Source organism: Zootoca vivipara, chromosome 7 (assembly GCF_963506605.1).
Source record: "Zootoca vivipara chromosome 7, rZooViv1.1, whole genome shotgun sequence".
NCBI classification, from domain to species: Eukaryota; Metazoa; Chordata; class Lepidosauria; order Squamata; family Lacertidae; genus Zootoca; species Zootoca vivipara.
Window position 1 is genome coordinate 92,912,971 of NC_083282.1, and position 19,631 is coordinate 92,932,601.

At 46.9% G+C, this 19,631-nt stretch overlaps 1 protein-coding gene across 1 annotated transcript in view; it reads left to right on the top strand.

Annotated features, from left to right (window-relative positions):
* Positions 1-3,029: 3,029 nt before the first annotated feature.
* Positions 3,030-19,631, top strand: part of LOC118088861 (bactericidal permeability-increasing protein) — a 47,349-nt gene continuing 30,747 nt past the window's right edge. The window contains exon 1 of the mRNA XM_035123005.2: positions 3,030-3,105. The gene's annotated coding sequence lies outside the window, so the exon portion shown is untranslated. The remainder of the gene's footprint in view (positions 3,106-19,631) is intronic.

A 19,631-nucleotide genomic window follows, 5' to 3' on the forward strand; every position in this document is an offset into this window, starting at 1 on the left:
CACTGGTCCTGTTAGCTATGGATGATGGGAGTTGTAGTCCCAAAACACCTGGAGGGCTGAGTTTGCCTATGCCTGAGTTATTTGACAAGGAACATCCATCCTCGTTTGCTTGCAGGGTGCCTACACATCTTCCTGTTAATTGTTCATCCATTCCAAACTTTTTAGGGATTCTGTAGCTGCATTGCATGGGGTTGGACTAGATGATCCCTTGGAGTCCCTTTCAACTCAACAGTTTTACGACTCTATGACCCCCCCCACACACACACAACCTAATAAAGCTGCCCTGACTGTTGCTGTTGATGGGTGGCATTCAATCATATACTGGCAAATTCAGGTGGAGAAATAACAGTGGATTAAGAGGTCTTGCACAACAAGGACACTTCCCCAAAGGATCCTGCATTTTGCAATGAGGAAACTCACGGATAGGAGTTCCTTTGATGCAATGTCCCCTTACCTCCCTGCAAGCAGTTCAGAACAAATGCTCCTTAGCCAACGTCATCTAATCTCGCTGCAAACAAGTCAGGATGAGGAAGCCACCCTCGATAAGGTTTCCAGAATGTCTAGGGAAGATGAAGTTGTGTTTATTATTATTGTTGTTGTTTTAAAAAAATTGCATTTTCAAAAACAGGAACAGAGAGCATATTTAATCCTCTCCCCTTCGCTGTCCCCCTTACAACTTTGTACCAAATACAACATGTATATATACCATATGACTTCCCTTCCACATTTTTTCCTGGTTCCTTTTGCTTTTCTACTACTCTGCATGATCCACATCTTTTTAATCATCCAATTTGTTATCTTATTAAATACTATTATCTATTTCATCTCTGCTGGATTTACACGAGACCTGCTAAGCTGTGTATTTGTCTATGCTGGTCCTTGAAATAATCAATAAATATTGTCCATTCCTCCTTATATGCCTTATCTTCATAAGCAAACAAGATGAATTTTAACAAGGAGAAATGTAAAGTACTACACTTGGGCAAAAAAACCGAAAGGCACAAATACAGGATGGGTGACAGCTGGCTTGAGAGCAGTACATGTGAAAAGGATCTAGGAGTTTTGGTTGACCACAAACTTTACATGAGTCAGCAGTGTGATGCAGCAGCTAAAAAGCCAATGCAATTCTGGGCTGCATCAATAGGAGTATAGCATCTAGATCAAGGGAAGTAATAGTACCACTGTATTCTGCTCTGGTCAGACCTCACCTGGAGTATTGTGTCCAGTTCTGGGCACCACAGTTCAAGAAGGATACTGATAAGCTGGAACGTGTCCAGAAGAGGGCAACCAAAATGGTCAAAGGCCTGGAAATGATGCCTTATGAGGAACGGCTTAGGGAGCTGGGTATGTTTAGCCTGGAGAAGAGAAGGTTAAGGGGTGATATGATAACCATGTTCAAATATATAAAAGGATGTCATATAAAGGAGGGAGAAAGGTTGTTTTCTGCTGCTCCAGAGAAGCGGACACGGAGCAACGGATTCAAACTACAAGAAAGAAAATTCCACCTAAACATTAGGAAGAACTTCCTGACAGTAAGAGCTGTTCGGCAGTTGAATTTGCTGCCAAGGAGTGTGGTGGAGTCTCCTTCTTTGGAGGTCTTTAAGCAGAGGCTTGACAGCCATCTGTCAGGAATGCTTTGATGGTGTTCCCTGCTTGGCAGGGGGTTGGACTGGATGGCCCTCGTGGTCTCTTCCAACTCTATGATTCTATGATTCATATTCTCTTATCTTGTTCGGTCAGACCAGTCAGTTCAGCATATTCGAACATTTCACACTGCCCCTCTTCCTTAGTGGGTCCTAGACTTGCTCTCCACCTTTGTGCCAATAAGGTTCTAGCTGCAGAGGTGGCCTATAATAAACTCTTTCGTTTTGGGGGGGGCCTCTGTTGTTACTATCCCCAAGAGGAAAATCTCAGGTGTTTTGGGGAAAGTTTTTAAAGTATACTTTTTCATTCATTATATATCGTTTCCCAGTACTCCTTAATTATTTTACCAGACCACCACATGCGAATAAAATATCCCTCAATTTCTTTACACTTCCAACATACACCTTTTTCTTTTTTAGACATTTTCGCCAATCTGATGGGTATTAAATACCATCTGCGGGCCATTTTCATCCTATTTTCCTTTATTGCATAACATGTCATAAAATTCATATTTATTTTCCACATCTTTCCCCATAATTCAGAGAAGAGGCAATTTTGAACTCTGCAGGATGAATCCCATAGGGAAGCGTCTGGTGGGATTCACCTTTGGGGTTTATGCTGTCTGGATAGCTCCAGTTTCTCTGGAGAGAACAGCAGAAGAGCAGGCCAATGGCCCATCTAGGGCTGCCATATTTCAAAAAGTAAAAATTCTGAAATTTGTTGAGTTGCAGAACAAAGCCATCATAACTATCACCCGCAATCCAACCGCTCCTCTGCAGCTTAAATGACAGGTGTCGCCAGCATTTTTGACACTTATTTGCTGTAGGTTTGACTTCCACTTCGTCCCTTGAATACATAAAGAAAACAGATGTTGAAATGGGGTTCTTTATTACCCAAGGCCTAGGAAAACGTGTCTAAGCAGGCCTAGATGTTGTGGAATTAATCCCGTTCCCTAATTTCAACCCCTAAACCACTCTGCTCCATGAGACGCTCTTTACCAGCCACCATCAACCTGGGCTGGAAATCTCTCCCTGAGGCCATGTGTGGTTTGTCAGAGTCCGGCTCCTGACAGGTGAAGATCCTTTGGGGTGGTGGCGGCTAGGAGCCTGGAGAGTTTCTCTGGATGCAAAATGCCTAGATGTGGTTCTAGCATCGCCTCCCTCTTAAGCCAACTTTGGGGTGTCGGTGACTCAGTTGGGGAGGGAATGTCTGTTGGGAAGAGGAGTCAGCACCAATGGAGACTTACTGGTCCAACCAGATTGGGGAAAAGCTTTGCAACCCTTTGGAGAGGTGTGTCCTTGCCAGGATCCCGCCTTGCTGGGAGCTACTGGTTGGAATCCTTCCTAGTAAGATGCCCTTGGGTAACCACAGGCAGGTTCCTGAACGTGCTGACAACTCCTTCCATTCATCCAAAGGTTTTGGGGGAAGACTGGAATCGCACATCTGAACACGCGGCTCCAGGTGAGTTCGTGAACAGTGGGACTTATCAGAATCTGAAGCTCTTTTCATTGTGTTTCAGCGAGGATATTTCGGCTCCGGCCTGTTGAGGGCAGCTGGCAGGCCAGCCTCCGACAATTACTTAATAGCTGTTGAGGTTGGGAAGGAACATTAATCACTGGCTGTGCTGAGTATTTCAAGCGCAAGGCGAGAGAGAGAATTACGATTCTGCCTTTTGTGTGCTTTGAGCCCGCTGAAAGAAGTGAGTCCACAGTGCAATAGCCTCTTGGGTGTTTACTCAGAAGTAGGTCCCACTCTTCTTCACGGAGCTTACACCCAGGAAGGTTGGGTGGGACTGCAGCTTCCGTCCATGCTAGGTGGCTATAAAAGAGGAATAGATAGATTCCTGGGTGGCACAAAGCTTTACCTATGTCCAAAGAGGAGAGAAAACCCAAGATGTTCTCAGGGCATCCGTTTAGGATGTGTATTGTGTGCTTGAATGGGACAGTTTGGCTCTATACTGAATACATTTTAGACTATTTAATTTGGTACCCCTACCCAAGTCTATAAGTTTAGGGTGGGGAGACCTGATGGACATACCAGATTCTAGGATCTATCTTCTTGTTCTGTTTTAGCTACAAAGACGAAACCTGTACCTTGGAGGAAGGGCAATAACTCAGTGGTAGAGCAATGGGTGACTTTGGAAGCAGAAGGTCACAACAACTTGTTAAAACAAAATAAAAAAATTCCTTCCAGCAACACCTTAAAGACCAACTAAGTTTTTTATTTTGGTATGAGTTTTCGTGTGCATGCACACTTTTTCAGATCTTAGTTGGTCTTTAAGGTGCTGCTGGAAGGAATTTTTTTATTTTGTTTTGACTACGTCAGACCAACACGGCTACCCAGCTGTAACTACAACAACCTGTTGTTGTTGTTGTTGTTGTTGTTGTTGTTGTTGTTGTTGTTGTTGTTGTTGTTGTTATACCCCCCTGCCTATCTAGCTGGGATGCCCCAATGTCATCTCCAGGGAGAGAACCCTGCTTGAAATTCTGGAGGGCTGCTGCAAGTCCATGTAGACAATATTGTAGCAAGATGGGCCAGTCATCTGATTCAGTATAAGGCAGATCCCTGTGTTTTTGTCTTTACGCCAGAGACTCAGGAGGTCCACCAACAAAGCTAGTCTAGGCCCCCTGAGGGTCATCTAGTCCAACCCCCTGCAACGCAGGAACCACAGTTGAAAAACCCCTGACAGACAGCCATCCAACCTCTGCTTAAAAACTTCCAAAGAAGGAGAGTCCGCCACTCTCTGCAAATCTGTAAGGAGCAAATTGCAATGTCAGAGCAGAGTCGGTCGGGAGGGGAAACGCTTCTTTTCAGCTGACTAGGTTGCTGCAAACTTTGCCAGCCTCTCTCTGTTCCATCTGAGGGAGTTTGGGTGCCTTTTTTCCTTTGATCAGCTCAGTTTCCAACAACGAACTCTGACACAGACCAAGATTTCGCCACGTCCTTTTCTAACCAGGAGGTATTTTCCGATTGGTCATTGTCACTTGCATGAATGTATCAGACATCAAGTCAGGTACGTTTGCTGCCACAGCAGCAAAAGCTGGGGTTCATTGGAGCCCAAGACCCGAGTGCAGCCCAGAGCTGGGGTGGAGACTACCAATTTCTCACAATTTTCTTGCAAAACTCCCCCCCCCTGAACTCCCACGTTGGTACCTGATATTATCTCCTTCAACGGAATTCGAATGCCAAATCCGAAATGTTGCCAAATTTCAAATTTGTGCTAAATTTGTTTGCGGCCCTACACCCCCTGCTCCGCAAAAAAATTAAGACCAGGAGCTCAGCCTTAACTAACCTCAAAGTCAAGTAGGAGTTATGAGGAGAGTACTTCTGAGAATGTGCAGAATGCTTTGGAGGATGGGCCAGGGCCATAGCTAGTCATTCTGTGACCAGGGAGATTTAGGCTTTGCATAGTGGGGTGAAGCAATGCATACAATTCTGCTTTGTCTGTCTGTGTGTGTTTTACATGCCACACCAATATCTGAGCGGAGAGGCTTCAGCCAGGGTTCACTTTCCTTGGAATGAAGGCCAACTGAGACTTTAGGATATATGGTTTTATTTGCACATATTTACAACCTGAGCATAAGACGGAGGGTGTCACAGCATCAACACCACAACAGATCTTGTGGATGCTTCTCTGATTCCGCCGAACAAGCTCTACTGAACTGCTCCAGAGATCTTGTCGAAGCAAGGTGGAACCACATCAAAGAGGCAATCTACAACACAGCTGGGTCTTCCTTTGGCAGAGGAGAGAAACAGACCTCCAACTTTGTTTGGGGTCGACCTAAAGGGCACGTAACTTGTTGTCGCTGCAAAGTGTGAGGCTCTCCTGAACTTCAAGCTTGCACCCTGCCCAAAGATGCTTGCTGTGCTGAGAAAGGCGATGGCCAACAGATTGCCAGACGTTGTGCCAATGACTACTGGCTAGAACTGCATCAGAGCATCCAACTCGCTGGGGACACTGGCAACTCTTGCAAAATGTATGAAGGCACAAAGAAAGCCTTTGGACCAGTAGTCGGGAAAACTGCACCGCTGAAAACCTTGTCGGGAGAGATCATCGCAGAGCGCAGCAAGCAGATGAAGCGATGCACAGAGCACTATCACGAACTGCACTCACAGGAAAACACAGCTTCTGACACAGCAATCCACAGTGTCCAGACCTCGCCTGCCTTGGATGTTGGATGTGCTCCCCTCTTTGATGAGCTGAAGAATGCCATCAACTCTCAGGCTTGTGGTAAAGTCCCAGGACAGGACGGAATCCCAGCAGAAGTTCTGAAAGCTGTCTTAAATTCCTCCCTCAGGACAACACCTCCACAGCCTCCTCTTGCAGTGTTGGGAACAAGGATCCATCCCACAAGACATGCACGGCTCCAACATTGTGACCCGCTCTGCAAGAACAAAGGTGACCTCCATGGAATCTCTCTGCTGAGTGCTGTGGGGAAAGCTTTGGCCTGGGTAGTTCTCAGCAGATTGCAGTCACTTGCAGACAGTCACAATGCAGCTTTAGAGCTCAGAGTCAACAGTCTGCATGATTTTCTCCCTGTGCCAGCTGCGGGAGAAATGCCGAGAGCAGAGACGCCCCTTGTACATCGCCTTCATCGGCCTGACGAAGATCTTTGACTCAACAAGATAGGACGGCCTCCTTAGCTTCCCAAGATGAGTGTGTCCTTCCACGTGAACAGCTCATCCTCGGATGCCTTCCCGATAAAGAGCAGTGTGAAACAGGGCCGTGTTCTTGCCCCAGCTCTCTTTGGCATTTTCTTCTGCCTGTTTGCTCTCACATGCCTTCTGCTCAACTGAAGAGGGTGTGTACTTTCATTCAGGGAATAACGTGTGTGTGTGTGTGTGTGTGTGTGTGTGTGTGTGTGTGTGTGTGTGTGTGTTCATCCTGGCACATCTCTGCACCAAGACAAAAGTGTTGGGGGTCCTTATCCGAGAGATGTTGTTTGCAGATGATGCAGCCTTGACAGCGCACTCCGAGGAAGCTCTGCAGAGACTCACCAACCATTTTGCCCAAGCCTGCAGGGAGTTCAGTCTTACCACCATCCTGACGAAGACCAACTTCTTGGGTCAGGACATTGCCATCGCCATTGGTGACCTTGAGGTGCCAGAAATGTCTTGCCTACCTGGGTTCCACCATACTCTGATGGGTCCGACTCAGTGAGCAATTACCCACAAGACAGACAATGTGGCAGAGTGGTTAGAGTGTCAGACTGGGACCTGGGAGACCAGGGTTCAAATCCCCATTCATAGAACCATGGAATTGGAAGGGGTCCTAAAGGGTCCTCTAGTCCAATGCCTTGCAATGCAGGAATGCCTTGCAATCACAGGGATCAACCTACTTCATAGGGTTGTTGTGAGGACAAAATGAGGAAAGGGAGAACCATGTGTGCCCCCTTTAGCTCCTTGGAGGAAAGGCAGAATATAAATGCCACAAATAAATAATAAATAAATTCCCACTATGTGAATATAAGGTGAGCCTGAGAGTTGCGTCCAACATGAGTCACTCTCAAAGCAAGCAGGACAATCTTCAGTCCTTGGATCTCAGAGGCCCTCCTCTGAATATGAGCACAGTGGTATCTTGGTTCTCCAACGCCTTGGTACTCATACAACTTGGAACCCAAACACTGCAAACCCAGAACCAAGTGTTCCGGTTTGCGAACTTTTTTCGGAAGCCGAACATGCTCCGTTTCGAGTGTTACGCTTCCGATTTGAGTGCCACACTTCTGATTTGAGTGTTACGCTGAGGTCTGTCTGTTTTTTATTTTGTGTTTTGTGGCTCTTTTTTCGTTTTTGTGACTGTGGAACCCAGTTCAGCTACTGAATGATTGATTGTGTGACTGCAGTATATTGTTTGTTCCTTTCATTTTATGGATCAATGGTCTCGTTAGATAGTAATATTCATGCTAAATTGCTGTTTTAGGGGTTGTTTTTAAAAGTCTGGAACAGGTTAATCCATTTTGCATTACTTTCTAAGTGTGCCTTGGTTTTGGAACACTTTGGGTTTGGAACGGACTTCTGGAACGGATTAAGTTTGAGAACCAAGGTACCACTTTAGCACTGGATCAGAAGCCGGAGTCGTGCTTTTTAAAAACAGAAGCTAAGTGTCTGAAGGAGGAAGCGAGGAATCTCCCCAAAGGGCCCCCAATGTGGTGACAGCCTTCCCTGGGAGAGAGGGAGGGGTGCTTCCCCAGCAGCACAACTGGCTCCAGGGCAGAAGGTGCGCAGCTTGAGTCTGAGACCACACTCCTGCTTGCTGATGGAGGCATTTCTCTCCTGAAATGTTTGGCTGGCTTCCCCTGCAGACCGGACACACAGGACAAACTTGACATGAGTCAACAGGGTGATGCAGCAGCTAAAAAAGCCAATGCAATTCTGGGCTGCATCAATAGGAGTATAGCGTCTAGATCAAGGGAAGTAATAGTACCACTGTATTCCGCTCTGGTCAGACCTCACCTGGAGTACTGTGTCCAGTTCTGGGCACCACAGTTCAAGAAGGATACTGACAAGCTGGAACGTGTCCAGAAGAGGGCAACCAAAATGGTCAAAGGCCTGGAAACGATGCCTTATGAGGAACGGCTTAGGGAGCTGGGTATGTTTAGCCTGGAGAAGAGAAGGTTAAGGGGTGATATGATAGCCATGTTCAAATATATGAAAGGATGTCATATGGAGGAGGGAGAAAGGTTGTTTTCTGCTGCTCCAGAGAAGCGGACACGGAGCAATGGATTCAAACTTCAAGAAAGAAGATTCCACCTAAGCATTAGGAAGAACTTCCTGACAGTAAGAGCTGTTCGGCAGTGGAATTTGCTGCCAAGGAGTGTGGTGGAGTCTCCTACTTTGGAGGTCTTTAAGCGGAGGCTTGACAGGCATATGTCAAGAATGCTTTGATTGTGTTTCCTGCTTGGCAGGGGGTTGGACTGGATGGCCCTTGTGGTCTCTTCCAACTCTACGATTCTATGATTCTAGGACTTTGCAGGCCTTGGGGATGGGAGGGTCAAACAAGGGCAAGGTCAGATCAGTGGTGCTATGCTCTGGGGAAGGGAGGCTCCTTCTCCACAGAGAAAGAGGGTGCTCAGAACCAGCGCAATATATTAGGGTGCCCAGATAACGATACCCCTTCCTGCCGTTCACCAGCCTGGGGCCCAAACCACTGCTGCCCTGAACAAGCCTCTCTTGGCGGAGCAGCGAGACCAGAGTTGTTTGCAGCAGTGATATTTTGAGCAGCGCTCAGAATTGTAGCTTGGGAAGGGACCCCGAGGGTCATCTAGCCCAACCCTCTGCAATGCGGGAACCACTGCAGGATTCCAAGTTGCACAGGACCTTTCAGACAACAGGTCTCTTGAGCGTTTACTCTGGATCGTTTGCAGGGAGGTTAGACAATGCCAGCTGCTTCACGAGTATTCACTCCTGATTTATTTAAGCAAGTGCAATCCTACATTTCCCAGGGCATTTCGTTTTCACTTTCCTCATAGCAAAAAGTCCTATCTTTTTAGGGGAAGTGGTCTTGTTGTGCAAGACCTCCCAATCAGCTACAGTTGCACAATCTGGGTTTGCGGGCGTGTGATTGAATCCCACCTGCAGATAGGGACAGTCAGGAAGTGTTTTGTGATTCTGGTATTCAGGAGCCGAGTCTCTTAGATTGAGACAGAAGTCTTGCCTAGGCAGAAATGGGACTCTCTCACACACAAACAATTAAACCTGGTGGTGTGCAGTTTCACTTGCTGATTACACAACAGGGCTATGCATATTTGATGCAATCTCCAGTAATTCTCCAGGCATCCGGAGAACCTCAGTTTTCATTCTATTTCCCGCCTTTCTTTTTTCTTTTAAAAAAGCAAGTTTCTAATCTTAAATGCCACTGTAGAAAGCATGAAACTCTGTAAGTCAAAGCTCGGCAAATCTGCATTAATTCTGCTGAGCAGTGCTGAGGCTTGCAGACCTCTGCATCATAGAATCATAGAGTTGGAAGAGACCACAAGGGCCATCCAGTCCAACCCCCTGCCAAGCAGGAAACACCATCAAAGCATTCTTGACATATGCCTGTCAAGCCTCTGCTTAAAGGCCTCCAAAGAAGGAGACTCCACCACACTCCTTGGCAGCAAATTCCACTGCCGAACAGCTCTTACTGTCAGGAAGTTCTTCCTAATGTTTAGGTGGAATCTTCTTTCTTGAAGTTTGAATCCATTGCTCCGTGTCCGCTTCTCTGGAGCAGCAGAAAACAATCTTTCTCCCTCCTCCATATGACATCCTTTCATATATTTGAACATGGCTATCATATCACCCCTTAACCTTTTCTTCTCCAGGCTAAATATACCCAGCTCCCTAAGTCGTTCCTCATAAGGCATCGTTTCCAGGCCTTTGACCATCAACTCCCTTGCCTTTGTTCTTCGCTTAACACCAGTGAGTTTCCGCCTGATGTGCAACAATTTTTTTCTTTAAAAAAATGCAAATATTGCTTTGCAAAGTGTTTAAAACAACAAATAATAATCGCAGTGCAATGAAAAGCAAACCTCTCAGAAGAAAGCTATGTTAATATTGGAAGCCACTCAAAAAAGGCAACCCCAATGTACATGCGGTTGCACGCAGCTCATTGTATTTCATCAAACACTGGGAGAAGAGGGATGGATTTAACCTGGAGCTGAAAGTGGTGCTGCCAGGAAGGCCTCACCGGAGAAAACATCCCATGTCAGGGGCCACCACTAAAAGGCCCCTCTCCCAAGCTGACACACTCCAACTTCTTTTGGAGGAGCCACTCAGAAAAATGGCCTCTGGCTTGCTATCTTAGGATCTGAGTAGGGTCATAGCTGGTCAGGACAGGGATTGTACGAGGCACTGAGCCATATAATACTTTATAGGTTAAATCCAAAACACTTCCAGCTTAATAATAATACCGTAATAATAATAATAATAATAATTTATTTATACCCCACCCATCTGGGTGGGTTTCCCCAGCCACTCTTGGCGGCTTCCAACAAAATATTAAAATACAATAGTCCTTCAGATATTAAAAGCTTCCCTAAACAGGGCTGCCTTCAGATGTTTCCTAAAAGCCTGGTAGTTGTTTTTTCTCTTTGACCTCTGGTGGGAGGGCATTCCACAGGGTGGGCGCCACTACCGAGAAGGCCCTCTGCCTGGTTCCCTGCAACTTGGCTTCTCGTAGCGAGGGAACCGCCAGAAGGCCCTCGGTACTGGACCTCAGTGTCCGGGCAGAGTGATGGGGGTGGAGGCGCTCCTTCGGGTATACTGGACCAAGGCCGTTTAGGGCTTTAAAGGTCAGCACCAACACTTTGAATTGTGCTTGGAAACGTACTGGGAGCCAATGTAGATCTTTCAAGACCGGTGTTATGTGGTCTCAGCAGCCGCTCCCAGACACCAGTCTAGCTGCTGCATTATAACCATCTGATTAGAGGTAGTGCAATGTAGTGGTTAGAGTATTGTACCAGGACCTGGTCATTTCCTAGATTTGTGAAATGCAATTACTGTACAACACTGGCAGTTGTAAGTTTTGCAGGATGTTTTGCAGTTGTAAGTTTTGCAGGCTGCAAGTTTTGCAGGCTGGGTCAGCATCCTCACTGAGCTATACTAATCCCATCTCCAAAGTTATCTACATTGTTGCTTATTTTAAAAAATTGTATACCACCACTGTGTCATTAAAAAAAGCTGATTATAGCAACAAAAACATAAAAAACGCACAATAAAAACAATTTTAAAAGTTAAAAATGGACATCCATTAACCATTGTGGAAGGGTGTATTCTTAATTGCCAGCACAGGTCTGGCGGAATAGAGAATTTTTCGGCAGTTGTTTAAAGGGTTGGAAAGAAGGCACCTGGTGAATCTCCAGTATCAGAGAGTTCCACAGGGCTGGGCCAATGACACCAAAGGCTTAGTTTAGAGAGCCTCACCAACTTAGAGAATGAAACAATTATCCTGCAGATAAAATCAGTGACTGAGCTGGAATATTAGGGTTGAAATGATCCCTGAGCTATCCTGGACCTAAGTTGTTCAGGGGTTTGCAAATGAATGCACGGACCTTACAACTGGCTTGGCAGCGACTGGGCAGCCAGGGCGGCTGTTTGAACAATGGTGTCACATGTTCTTGGTCTGAAGCTCTCATCAGCAGTCTGGTTGCCACATCTGCACCAACTGGAGCTCCCAAATCAGATCCAAGGGCAGCCCCACGCAGAGCGCATTGCAGTAACCCAGCCCTGAGGTTACCAGTGCATGGACCACAGTGGTCAGGCTGTCCAGGAATGGCCGTAGCTGGTGAACCAGACAAAGCTGGTAAAATATACCATAATTTCCCGTGTATAAGACACACTTTTTTTGCTTTAAAAAAATTAGTAGAAAATTGGGGGTCGTCTTGTACACGGAACATGGGCATATGGGGGAATTTCAAAAATATTTAAGCATATGTCTGGGATTTTGGCTTGGGTGAGCTGAGGCGGTCCTTCTGGCTGCCACCCCCCCTTTCTCCCCCCCCACCCCCTGCTCCGGGCTGCATGCTGGCAACTGGCTCGCCTCCTGAAGCCCCCGCTGGCTCGACCACCGGATCGAGAGCAGCTGCCACCGCTGAGAGCTGCCTCAGCTACCTCTCCTTGCCCTTCTTTCCTTTCCCCCCTCTTCCCCTCTCAAACTCCCACCCTGCCCGCAGCCCGCTCACCACCTTCCTCAGCTCAGTTTGCTTGATGGCATGGCCCAGTGCAGAGCGGCCGCTGCCTCACCCCGGCTATTCCTTGGCATCCTGCTTGGGAGCCTGCTTCCTCGCAGGAGCAGCAGGAGCTGCCACCGAGGGAGAGCGTGGGGTCCCTCCCCCCCGTCGCTGCCTTTGCTTCTGCACCAGCTCATGCTGGAATACAGCTGCGTACAGCTCATGCTGGAAACTTTGAGGGCGGTTGCCCCAAAAAAGATCAACAACTTGCCGCTGCCAATCCAGATTTTCACTTCTAGTTCAGGGTTTCATTTTCTTAATTTTGGGTTCAAGAAAACAGGGGCCGTCTTATACATGGGGGCGTCTTATACACGGAAAAATACAGTATACTCCCCCCCCCCGGTTGCTCATCAGGAGTTCAGACCACGTCATTGCATATTTGAAGTTAGAATTAATATTATTTTGCCCGAAGGTTCATCTCGTAACACTTCCTTGTGCTGAACCTGACATGACGTTCATGTTGCCACAAACGTCGAATATATTGGGCAACCTTCATCTGTGTCAATACAAAAGACATTCGGGCTTTTGTCATCCCGCCGGAGTTCCCTCGATGATAAATAATGTGGTTGGATTTTCTCACGAGAGAGAGAGAACACCTCCGAGTACATTGCCCGGATAAACGATCATCACTTCCTTTCTTTCTCTCTGGTGGAGTGACTGGAGATGGGGAACTGTGGGGGCATTCCGTGGGGCCCGGATAGACGAATTACTGTCAGTCACTTGCAATATAGGGAAGTCTAGGAATGGCGGGGAATAATTATAAAGGCTCCAGGGGGGTTGATAAAACCATCGGATAGTGTCCAGTCCAGCTGTCCCTTTGGAGCTCAAGACGCTTGTAAGTAACACTCGTTCAAGATTTGCATTCTAGGGGTTCAGGAAGGCTGGTTGCCCTGCTGGCTGGGTAGCCCACTTGACTATTTGAGGTGGCAGGACTCCGTGTCCAGAGAAGCGGACACGGAGCAATGGATTCAAACTTCAAGAAAGAAGATTCCACCTAAACATTAGGAAGAACTTCCTGACAGTAAGAGCTGTTCGGCAGTGGAATTTGCTGCCAAGGAGTGTGGTGGAGTCTCCTTCTTTGGAGGTCTTTAAGCAGAGGCTTGACAGCCATATGTCAAGAATGCTTTGATGGTGTTTCCTGCTTGGCAGGGGGTTGGACTGGATGGCCCTTGTGGTCTCTTCCAACTCTATGATTCTATGATTCTACGACTATTTGAGGTGGCAGGACTTCTGCAGGTTTGGTCAAGGGAACGACTCCCCTATGAAGAATGGTTGCAGAGTTTGGGACCTTTTACAGAAAAGGCAAGGAAGAGGAGACACGATAAGAGTCTCTAAAAAGATGCATGGCAGGCAGAAAGTAGGCAGAGAAAAGTTATTGTCCCTCTTTCACAACACTAGAACAGTGGTTTTCAACCAGCGTGCCGTGACACCCTGGGGTGCTTTGAAGGATGTTTAGGGATGCCACGGGCAACACTGGCCTCTGTCCCTCTTTCCTTCCCTCCCTCCTCTGATGCCCTCTCGCATCTCTGCCTCCCAAAGGCTTGCATGGCTGTTTGTTGCAGCAGCCCTGGCTACAAGCTCCGCAGGCGAATGGTGCCTCTGGGGCTGGCCAGGAGCTGCTGGGTGCCAGGGGCTGAGATGGCATCGAGGTATGCAAGCAAGTGGGTGAGGGAGCCCAGCCAGCCAGCCCACCAGCCCTTGCTGTTGGGAATGGCTAGACAAGACCCAGGCCCTTGTGGGGCAGTGTGAGGAGGCACCTCTCAGCTCAGAGACCAGGGGGAGGATTCCCAAGGAGAGGGGAGAGGAGAAGAGAGGAGGCTGGGGGAACCTTCCACAAGGGAGGGTGTTTGAGAAAGGGTGAGAGACTGCCGGCTCTGCAGGCAAGGGGTGACATAACTGGGCTCCTGAGCCCCACAGGGGTGCCGCAGAAAGAATGTCAAGGGAGCCGTGGACTCAAAAAGGTTGAAAACCTCTGCACTGGAATTTTTGGGTACCCAGTGAAGAAGCTGAATGTTGGAAGATTCAGGGCAGATAAATGAAAGTCTTTTTTCAAGGAGACCTTAGTTGAACTGTGGAACTCCCTCCCACAGGAGGCCATGATTGCCACCAACCTAGATGGTTTTAAAAGAGGATTAGTCAGATGAATTCATGACTATTGGTGGCTGCTAGCCAGGAGGGCTCTGCTATTGTCTCCACGGCTGGAGGGAGCAACGCTTTTGGATGCCAGTTGTTGGAAACCACAGGAGGAGAGAGGGCTCTTGTGCTTGAATCCAGATTTCTACGGGCATCTGGTCAGCTACTTTTGGAACAAGATGCTGGACTAGATAGGCCAAAGACCTGATCCAGCAAGCTCTTACGGTATGTTCTTACGTCCAGAGCAGTCAGAGAGGAACTCCATGGTCTCTTGTAAGGCGGCAGTAAATGGCAGGTTGCAACTCTAGAATCATACAAAGGCCAGATCTCAAATCTTTGGGGGGTTGACAATCAAGCACAGTTACTTTATTGCACTAGGTAGGAAATTGCCTGTCTTAGTTTCAGGACCGTTGCTACAAAGAAAGTGGCTTGCTAGAGCCAATCTTCCTCAAGCTGTGTTCCAAGCTCTTGCCTGATTTCCCCTTTTAGCTTTCCTTTGGAAATATGAAGTTACATTGAACTATAAAGTTGGAAGGGACCCTCAAGGATAATCCAGTCCAACCCCCTTGCAATGCAGGAATCTCAGCTAAAGCTAAAGGTCCCTCTCTGGTTTCTGTAGCTGAGAAGCAAACAGCAGCAGGCCAAATGACCAGTTAGAAATACAGTACAGTAATGCTGTTCTTAGTGACAACAGAATTGCAGTTTCTTCCCTGGGGTCACTTGGGTGGTTCAGTCATCCTTAGGTAGGGAGGAAGCAGAAGTTCAGATGGGGTCCACTGCCAGAAAAGTGGCTAATCTGCAGTCTGTTGCCTGCTTGGGGTCCAACATCAGAGCAATAAACTAGATCAGGGGTCAGCAAACTTTTTCAGCAGGGGGCTGGTCCACTGTCCTTCAGAGCTTGTGGGGGGCCAGACTATATTTCGAAGAAAGAAAAATGAACGAATTCCTATGCCCCACAAATAACCCAGAGATGCATTTTAAATAAAAGGACACATTCTACTCATGTACCGTAAAAACACCAGGCAGGCCCCTGATTTTATGGACTACTTAAAATCAGGCTGCATTTTAAACTTAAATTTTAATACTGTATTTTAATCAATTGCTTTTTATGTTTTATTGTAATTTTATTGGTGTGAGCTGCCCTGAGTCCGGTTTTGACTGGGGAGGGCGGGGTATAAATAAAAATGTATTATTATTATTATTACAAATAACCCAGAGATGCATTTTAAATAAAAGGACACATTCTACTAATGTAAAAACATGCTGATTCCTGGACCGTCCGCGGGCTGGATTTAGAAGGCGATTGGGCCGCATCCGGCCCCCGGACCTTAGTTTGGGGACCCCTGAACTAGATGGACCTCATCCTTCTCCAATTTGATGCCCTCCAGATGTTTTTCACTGCAGCACCTGCGGTGGCTGGAAGCTGGTGAGAATTGTAGTCCTGCACATCTGGAGAGCACCAGGTTGGAGAACACTGGTCTGTTTAAAAGGAGCACACAACACTGAAACCAGCTGTTCCTGCTGCTCCAAATCAATCTTCATCTTCTCAGGTGGTCCATCGCCTCTGTAATTTCATGGAATTGGTTACCGTGTTTCTCATATTATAAGACATGTCTTATATTTATTTTTTCCTCAAAAAAACACACTATGGCTTATTTTCAAGGGATGTCTTATTTTTTTCCTCCTCCTCCTGCCACGGCTGGCATTGCTGCTGCACCTATCACTATGTCTTATTTTCGGGGTATGGCTTATATTCCTCGAATGCTTAAAAATCCTGCTATGGCTTATTTTATGGGTATGTCTTAAAATATGAGAAACAGGGTAGAATTAGCTGGCTACGTTGGTCAGGTGTGTCTGCTTGGCCTGCAGAGGGCATCCAGTTTTAATTTTTTGCATGCGCAATGAGACGGGTCGTTATAAAATTATAGAAAAGAAAAAGCTGTTTCCATATGAGCTCGGTGGTTGCACAATCCATATGCAGAGCCACACACACTCAGATAGGAAGCCTTGGAGGGGGGGCATGGTTCAGTGGTAACTTTTATTGGGGTGGGGGTGGCTTTTTGTGTGAGTTTAGCAAGCATTTTTATGGACGGTTCTTAATTTTTCTGCTATTTCAGTGTTTACTCCATTCTTTTGGGATCGCTACAGGATTGTTTTTTAATATTTTGTTGGAAGCCGCCCAGAGTGGCTGGGGTATAAATAAATTATTATTATTATTATTATTATTATTATTATTATTATTATTATTATTATTTTTCTCTGCTAGTGTTATAAATGGATCCTCACCTGAGACTCAGGTGAGACTCTGAAGAAGTGTGCATGCACACGAAAGCTCATACCAAAATATAAACTTAGTTGGTCTTTAAGGTGCTACTGAAGGAATTTTTTTATTTTGCTGAGACTCAGTGTTAGAGAGCAGTGAGAGCAGTGTTACAATGTACCCCTAAATCATGCTTTTGCTATCAGGGTGGTAGACTGCACCTAGGAAAGAAGCTCTCTTTTGGCCTCGAGAAGCAAGGCGAGAGATTCCATTGCAGTAACTCAGGCGGGGGCAGCTCAAGCAAACTGAGTTGCAGCAGCTCTTGCTAAATCCTTTGATTTAGCTGCAAATCTTTCCCATCCTCCCTTATCATTTGTAACGATAACTTCTTCCTTTTCTCTACACCCCGCCCCCCTAAAAACCAGTCAAGATCTTTCAGTGGCCCGAGGCTCCGCTCTAGATGTTACCCAGACATATTGCCTCAGCTGAATTATTGCCTCCTTCCTTTAAGAGGCATGATAACAAGGCGTTTTAGGGCACGACAGGCACCAGCTATCTGCACTTTCCGGAAACAATTCTGCCAGGAGGAATAGGTCTCTGCCCCTGGGTGTCTGCTCAGTATTGCTTTTAAATTTGCCTGCTATTATTTACTGTGTTGCTTTAAACCATCTTAGCTGTTATTTGCTTATTTCATAAAATTTATATACAGTCGTACCTTGGAAGTCAAATGGAATCCGTTTCAGAAATCCGTTCAACTTCCAAAACATTTGGAAACCAAAGCACAGCTTCCGATGGGCTGCAGGAAGCTTCTGCAGCCCATCGGAAGCCAAGGAAGCCGTGCCGGACGTTTGGCTTCTGAAAATCGTTCGAAAACCGGAACACTTGCTTCTGGTTTTCGATCGTTCAGGAGCCGAAATGTATGAGTTCCAAGGCGTTTGGCAACCAATGTATGACTGTACTGCTTTATTGTAAAGAAAGTAAGCAAGCAAGCAAGCAAACAAACAAACCTCAAAAAGTAAACAAGCAAGCAAATAAATAAATATGGCTTCCAACAGGATATTAAAAACATAGTAAAAGATCAAACATGAAAAACGTCCCTAAACAGGGCTGCCTTCAGATGTTTTCTAAAAGTCAGATAGTTGTTTATTTCCTTGACATCTGATGGGAGCGTGTTCCACAGGGTGGGTGCCACTACTGAGAAGGCCCTGTGCCTGCTTCCCTGTAGCTTCACTTCTCTCAGGGAAGTAACCGCCAGAAGGCCTTCGGCATTGGACCTCAGTGTCTGGGCTGAACGATGGGGTTGGAGACGTTCCTTCAGGTATACTGGGCCGAGGCTGTTTAGGGTTTTAAAGGTTGGCACCAACACTTTGAATTGTGCCTGGAAACATTACCAAAAAAGATAAAACAATAAAATTATCACCCTCCAGTGTGCAAGCCTGGGCATAGAATCATAGAATCATAGAGTTGGAAGAGACCACAAGGGTCATCCAGTCCAACCCACTGCCAAGCATTATGTCTGGAGATCCTGCTGGGCTGCGTGGATGGCAAGACCCCACCTCTTGGCCTCACTGATGTGGTCCAAAGTAAAGTAAAGCAATATGTCTGGCACAAGCTTGGCTGCAGGAGTTGCCAGAAGGTGGCACACAAGGTGCCATCCAACCGCCTTAGGGACCCCTCTCTGGACCTGTGTAGGTCTCATTTCTCCTTGGTCGCTTTCCTCTGCCCTTCAGATAAACTGTTCCCTACTAAGTGCTTTCTTTTCATACTAATAGTGGCACCTTGAACTCTGCCTAGTAACAAATCAGCAGCTGGGGCAGACCTGTACCACCTGGCAGGGTCTCACCCCTGTCAGCAATTGTGCTGCAGCATTCTGCATCGTAACGGCAGCTTCCGGGTGAAGCGCCACGTGCAAGAAAACAACCTTCAATCTGATGACACTGGGATAGAGGTGGTCCCTTAAAAGGCTTGCTGGAAAAGGGCAGTCTTCGACAGTTGATAGAGGTGGCGCCTTGTCTGGTCGGTGTCTGCAGACCTCCTGATAAGACGGTATCTGCAGGGTGCCCTCTCCTGCAAAGCACAATGGCCAAGGGGCTATATAAGTAGCTGGTTATTTTTGCAGCGGCATAACAGGGTAGCAATAGGAAGCCGCAGTGAGTGGATGGACCATTGCCTTCTGCATCAAGCGCTGGAGCTCCTTCCATCTAAGGCACCCTGAACTCCAACACATCAGGCAGCTGCTTTGCAGAAACACGGACAGGTACTCATCCCTCCTCCTCTGGCTACAAGTCCACCAGCCGGCAGAATTCTCTCTCCCCTTGCCCACCCTGTCCTCTCCTGTCTTCTGATTTTGAGCCTGACCAGGCTGCTGTCATCTTGGGGTGACATGACCCCCTCGTTGCTGTGCAAACCCTTCTCCTCCTTCTCCTTTCCTTGGCTGAGGCCACATTCGCACCAAACTTTTAAACCACCCATGATGCCACTTTAAGGCGCCGTGGCTTCCCCCAGAGAATTCTGGGAGCTGTAGTTTGCTAAGGGTGCGGGGAATTGTCGGGCCTCCTCAGTTCCCTTCACAGAGAGACTGTTCCCAGAGTTCCCTGGGAAGAGAGATTGGCCGTTAAACCACTCTGCAAAATAAGTCTCTGTGAGGACAATAGGCATGTGCTATCTCTGTTTTCAGTGAAGGTTTTCTGCATCCTTGCTTTTTGTTGGTCTGTGTATTTTAGCCAGATTATATATTTATATAATTGAAATTGCACACCGCTTGGAGGATTCTCTCTCTCTCTCTCTCTCTCTCTCTCTCTCTCTCTCTCTCTCTGTGTGTGTGTGTGTGTGTGTGTGTGTTTGAGCAAGGGGTATATAATTTTTCTGATTAAAATAAATAAGCATGT